Source organism: Durio zibethinus, chromosome 21 (genome assembly GCF_047325235.1).
Source record: "Durio zibethinus cultivar Kanyao isolate XHJ-2024 chromosome 21, ASM4732523v1, whole genome shotgun sequence".
Taxonomy (NCBI): Eukaryota; Viridiplantae; Streptophyta; class Magnoliopsida; order Malvales; family Malvaceae; genus Durio; species Durio zibethinus.
The window spans coordinates 18,968,412-18,975,741 of NC_143182.1; positions in this window are offsets into that span (position 1 = coordinate 18,968,412).

The following is a 7,330-nucleotide window of genomic DNA, read 5'->3' on the forward strand; positions in this document are numbered from 1 at the left end:
ACTAATCCATATGAAGTAGTCTATGGATAGCAGCCCCCAGCACATTTCTACACTTAGTAGGTGATTCAATGGTGAAGGCATGGATAAAAGTTTGAAAGCTAGGAAGTTGTTATTCAATTGTACCAAAGCCCAATCAAGAATGAAGAACATGGTAGATAAAAAGAGAAATGATAGGAAGTTTATGATCAATGACTTAGTCTATGTTAAATTATAGCCTTATAGGTAGAAATCTATGATGAACAAAAGTTGTGCTAAATTAGCTACAAAGTTCTTTGGTCTCTATAAAGTCTAAAAAAGAATTGGACAAGTAGCTTATAAATTGCAATTGCCTAGTGATTCTAGAATCCATCATACTTTTTAGGTTTTGTAGCTCAAAAAACATGTAGGCAATTGTGTTATTCATTCTTAACTACTTGTTATGAGTGAGGATGGAACAATGGTGAAAGAACCAACAAGGATTTTCAAAAGAAGAACGGTTAAAAAGAGGAACAAAGTTATCATAAAGTCTTAGTGCATTGGATAAATGCATTTTTAGAGAATGCTACATGGGAAGTACTGTTTTAGCTATAAAAGAAATATCCTTCATTTGATCCTTAAAGACAAGGATTATTATTCAAGGGAGGAGTAGTTGTTACATATTAGAATAATTAAACTTTAATTTTGAGCTTGTTTACTATTATAGGCCTATAGACCCTTTTATTTATATTTCATTTCCTTTTGTTATTATTGTTATGATATGAGAGAAAATGCTTTAATGCTGCAACTCATGATTCATGGGATACAGCTGAGAGAGCTGTTATATTCAAAACTATAAAGAGTGGATTATACTGATTTTATGGTTGTGTAGAATTATCTAGAAATTCTTTCTCTACCTTTTTACTTTCTTTTTTTTTCTTTTTCTCTTCCTTCCTTTGTTAGATTATAGAATTTAGATTGCTTTTGTTTGTTAAATTTTGATTAATGTATCACTAAACAAGTTCAAATGGGGAAAAATTAGAATCTAGGTTTTATTAAAAATTACAATTTAAGGTGTCATTTAAAAATAATACCTATGATTTCAAATGAAGTAAAAGTCATCCTAGGTACAAGTGGTGTGCGAAAAGGCATCGCCCAGTGTATAAAAGTCAAGGTGGGAGCTTACGCGAAGGGATAGCTATTTTGCAAAAAGTTCATGCAACGGTAAAGATGGCATGCGAAAGGTGTTGCAAGGGGCAAAAGATGCAAGGGATTAAGGGCTCACGTAGGAGGAGGAATAAAAACGTTAGAAAATGAGGATTGTTTTAAGGGAGTTAAGAGAGAGTAAGGAATGAATGAAGACAGAGTTTTGAAAGAGTTGATTAATGGGAATTTTTTTTATTTTTAAGATTTATTTTAATTTTTTTAATTTTTAATTGATAAAAATTATAAAACATAAAAACTAATTATCTTCAGATTATAAAAATTGTTGAAGATTTTAGCAACAAAAATTTTGTGACTAAAATTGGTGCCATTATAGTGCGTTTGGTGTGAACTATTATTGACAGAATTGTCGATGCATTTGAATTCTATCACTAATTCTTTGCCTTTACCAATGAAATTTCATTGCTAATTTTATCAATAAAGGCAAAAATCAAATTCATTGAAATCTATTGGTAAGCCATTGAAAATTCATTTATACTAACTATTTTTAGTGATGGAAATTTTCCATCACTAAGTTTTTTTTTTTTTTTTTTTGTAGTGAGTGTTCAAATTGTGAGATACCTTTGGATTATTAATCCAATTAATTAAAGTTAGGCCCTTAATTTAAAGATAAATGAAAGCTTAAAACCATGTAAGGCTTTATGATAGTGGACATGTTTAGCTTAAATATAACAAGTAGTCGATTACCTTGTAAATTAAATCCAATCCATAAGAGTTTAAAGACAATTAGAACTCTATGATGACAACTTTACTAGAGAAAATCTAGTAAACTGGTAGATATGAGTGGTTAATAACGGTTAGTGCTAAGATTTTTGCTTGAGGCAAAACTAAAAGTGAGGAATCATGGGAATTTCAACATGGTGGAACTTTTAATATCTTTGAAAATTGTTGTAAAAGACTTATTGTTGGAGAAAGTTTAGCATTAGTGGAGATTTTTTAATATTCATGTAAAATAGTTATTAGCATTTAGTCAAAAAGAAGTTCGACTTGAAAGCAGGAAATTAGAAATGGTAGACAAAGATATTTAATTAGCATGGAGTGGATAGTAGCATGTGGAAAAGTTCTCACCCATTATCGAACATTTCAAAGGCAAGGAAGTTAGTTGGTAGCAGTTAAATTTTTTATTTTCTTTTTCATTCATGTAGTTATAAATATGAGTTTCAAAAATGTAAAACTGGTTCCAAAAACTACAAACATAGGGTGATTATACTTATCTAATTTTCAATCACATTTGCTTTAGATTTCAATCTAATTATTTTACCTTTACGCACTTATGAGTAGTTTTAACTTATGTAGCAATTGGTATCATTTTCAAGATTACTTTGGTAATATAATAACCATGGCAATAAGATCACCGAGGTAATTCAGTCACTAGTGATATTAGACTACCATGTTTGGTAAAATATTATAAATTATTAGTGATCTTAAATTGTTGTGTTTAGTGTTACAAGAAAAAATTATTGAGTATAAAATATCCAAAACAACCTTAAAAAAGAAAGTAAAACATTTAATATTTATTGAATGAACAATTTATAAAACAATGATACGTAAGTTTATAGAAAACTACAAAGTAGAAACCAATTGTGAAGAAAATAATTTTTAAAAAAAATTAAATAAATTCATTATTTTTTATAATCAATAATCATTTATTCAGTTGTAACAGAAAACTCTTTTTTGAAATAAGCATTAAGATAGTAGGTTTTTGAAAGTTTTTGCAAGCCAATATAAGGTAATGTTAACTAAATTCTCTTTCTTCTTGTTTTTTAATAATAACATTTATTCATTTATTCAACAAGTTGCTATAAAGAAAATATGTTGCTCTTAATAGATGAAATATCTTATGGAATGCATTGCTATCCATGCTTATATTCTCTAAGTACACTAAGTTTGTATCAAACACAATTTTACCAATATTCAATAATCTAATATGACATCTACGTTAAGCATCTATCTTAATGAACTATAGGCATCTTTGTTTATAAAGTATAAGTATCATTATAAGTAATATGATCAAATATAAATTTTCAAATAACTTCATTTGCATAATAAAGACAACAATATTTTGCAAATGTTCAAGTCTCAAAATCAAGTCATTGCTTTATATAATAATTCCAAAAAAAAAACATATACGTAAGTTATAAAATGAATTAAACCAATAATCTAAAATTTGATTACTTAAGTCATCGAAATTTTCAATTTTTATTAAAAAGGAATATTTTCATTGAATTTTCATAAATAAATATAACTTAATAAGTTTTTTTTTAAATTAATAAAATCTTTATTATTTATACCGAAAGGATGGCTTCATGTTATAATTTTAATATCATGAGAGACTCAAAATATTTTGCTTATATTAATCAAATATACATAAAGATGTCAGTCATATCAATCAAAAGTTTGAAGAAATAATTGATTTCTTCATAGTGAAAATTTGCTTATATATACCTATATATAGAAGCTATCCCCATACTCAATTTACTCCAATTTTTTGCCAAATTAGCATTTTTACTATTCATTTCAAATGCCAAATCAGCACACTTCATTACCATATCAGCTTTATTAAATATTATTATATTTAACTATGCTGACTTATGTGACACATGTCTTTTTTAGGTCAAAGTTGAAAATTTTTTACAAGTTCAGGGTATTCTTGGCATTGAAAATTCAAGACATCACCCTACTATAGTTGTTGCCACCAACCACCATTATATGTAGCACCACCACCACTGCCATCATCATCACTCCTACAACCACCGCTATCACCATTATTGCTCCCACCTTCGCCCCTTTTACCATCACCGTCAATCACTAAAACCCAATAAAAAAATAAACTTTTAGATTCAACTTTGCACACATTAAAACCAATAATCGGATTAATAAAAGATAAAAAATAGTTCTTTTACACAAATAGCAAACCCACAAAAATTAGCTTCTAGCAATCCCTATTCACAGTCTTAAATTTAACAAAATCCAAAAAAAAAACTTTTGATTTCTTTCTTTCCCTACCAAAAAATATATAAACAAAATAAAAAACAACACAATCCCTACCAGTGTGAGGAACCCGGTTAAGCTAAAAAAATTAAAATTAAAAGAAAAAGTTCAAGAGAAGTGAGGTGAGGTTTTAGGATGGGTTTCAATATTAGGGGTATAATACTAGGATTTGGGGCTTGATTTCCGACTTATAGGGAGCTTAGGACTAGGGGATGAACATAGTGGGAGTTGGCAGCCATCAAAATAGTGAAATAAGGGTAATTTTTAGTTTGAAGCTAAGACTTTAACTTCATATTTAGGAGAATTTAAAGAAATTTAGGAAAAACAAAGCCAGATTGGCATTCAAAAGGTTGAGATGAGTTTAGGGTGAAGTTTTAAGGTTAAAAGATCATCGATCGGTGGCAGCGAACAGCAGGCAACAGGAACTAAAGAAAGGAAAAGTTGTTTGAGAGAGTGATTTTTTTTTCTATAGAAAAAGATAAAATATTTTATAAAAAAAGTTGTCTTTTATATAAAAAAATTAGTTAATAAATAATTATTTAATATAATATAATTTAAAATTTTATTTTAAAATAAATTTAATAAAAAATTATAAATATTAAAATAATTCCCTCAGCAAAGTGAGGACATTAATCTAGTAATGATAATTTGGAAAGAATTGTGTTTATTCTCACTATCAATAGAGTAAATTAGTTGGAAAATAATATTGAAGATTACTTTCCAATTGTTAAAACTTGCTCATCTTTATAGATAGGAATAAAATTACTCTTTAAAGCAGTGATTTTCTCGCCCAAATGATTTAAAATCATTCCCACGTAGAATTCATAAATTGATAACAAATAAGGTGATGTAAATTTTGATTGCATATCATTATGGTTTTTAGATTAATCATCCCATATCAAATGCTTTCTCAATAAAATGTTTAAGTTTCTTTCTTTGCGCCCTCTATTCCCATTCTTGTAAAAGGTATCAATGGTGGTACTCTTTTATCGCCTAACATAATCAAAACACCTTAAGGGATGTTTGGTTCACAAAATTTAGGATTTCTCAAGAATCTTACTTTTCATAATGTGATTCGTATATTTGGTTTATCGAGGATTCCTCCCCTTACGTTCGGAATGTAACATTACAAACAATGTCAAGAAAAAGGAAAATATCTTAGACTAAAAAATTATGCTCTCCTTGAAGTTTTCTAAGATTTTTGGTGGAACATGAAATTTTTTTTAGTTTTGCCCTGAATAATTAGTATTCAAGGTTTATTATACCTTTCAATATCATACAAATTGCATAAAAAATTAGGACCCTATTTGATATACAGAGGCATTCGAAACTCCAATATTTGACATCTGACATTGTGAATAGAAAAATATTATATTTTAGGAAATAAAAACTAATTCAGTTATTTTTATTTATTTTTATTGAATTTTTATTCAACTAGACTAATTTTGTATTCTAGTTTGTGTAATTCATTTGAATTTATTTTAAAAAATATAATAATAAAAGTTTTTAATATATGTATATTATGTAAATAATATTCCAATTATTTGAAATGAAACAAACGTTTGTAATAAATTTTTTTTTCAACTGATAAAAAATTGACTTAGTAGATTATATTTCTCATAATAAATTTTGCCGTTTAAATAAATAGATTACATTTTTCTTTTCTATATTATGAAAATTATCATATTTTTTAATATTAATTCTAATATAGTTAAGACTTTTTCAAAAAATAAAAAGTAATCTATTATGACATATGATAATATTAAAAAAAAGGAACATGATCTATTGTGTGAAAAGACAAAATCATATATTAATGTAATAAAATGTAATAGATTACGTTTCTTTATAATAACCATTGTCTATTGCATGAAAACACTAGGGTTGTTAGAAACATAATCGATATTATTATTATTATTATTATTTTGAAGAAGAGGCAGAAATGTAGTGATTTTCCTTCCCTTTCTCCCTTACTACCATCATCCCTTGTCTACATTCTCGGTACTCATCTGTAAAAAGCTCTTTTACACTGTGAAAGTGCTCTTGTTCTCATATATATAAGCTCTGACTCATCAACCTTTATATTGGAAGCGAATTGGCATACCCCTGAGAAGATTTCCCCCTTTCTCTATGTCGCCCAACTCTCCATCACTTTTGTTGTTCTCAAGAAGACACAGTCGGAGATATGACCATTACAAGGCTTCACCCCCTTTGGTTTCTTTCTCACCATCGTCAACACATTCAGAATCTTCATGTTTCGATTTCTAATCCAAGCTCTCACCATTTGCCAGCTATGAGCATACCTCATCATTCTTGAGACATCACCAGCTTATAAGAAGAATACAAACTTAAGATCTTTTTATGAGATGGCCAATGGGCTTATTGCTATTCGACTAATTATTGTATTTATGGAAGTGAAGATTTCAAGGTTTTTTTTATTGATTTTCTTTCTAAGTACTGATTCAAGCATAATTATCTCTTATAAAATGCATTTACTTTATTATTTATGAAAAATAATTATCTTATATATTTAAAAATAAAGGACTCACAAACTTTTTATTGATTTTTATAACAGACTATGTTATAAACAATTGTACTCCTTTTACGCGATAGACTATGTTTCTTATTAGTAAATGTAGTTTATATTATTTTTATTTCAATATTTGAAATATATTCAGCTATGTTTATTTTATTTACTATAATATTTTATGTCATAAGATTACGATTGGAATAAAGAATTAGTTTTTTATGTTAAATAAATAAATAAATATAAAATTTACATGTTAAATTTTTATCTAAATAATTTACAACTAAATAAAATAAGTTACAAGTTAATAAATATGGAAATTAATTTAAATAAACCGTTTGCAAGTTATATAAATAAATATATTATAAAAATATTAAATAAAGCAGTTATTTAATTATTTTATGAATATTATATGTTATTAATATGTTAAAAATATATATTAAAAGAATTCATTAGATAATTTTAAATTTCTTAAACTAATTACAAAATTATTAAATTTTTCTATCTAAACCAAATAAAAGAATTTTCTATTCTTCAAAATATGTCAAGTAAAGCTATATACGAGGAATCATTTTCCTAAAAGAAATTTTAAATTTCACGAACCAAACACCTTGTAAAATCTTTTTAAAAATAACA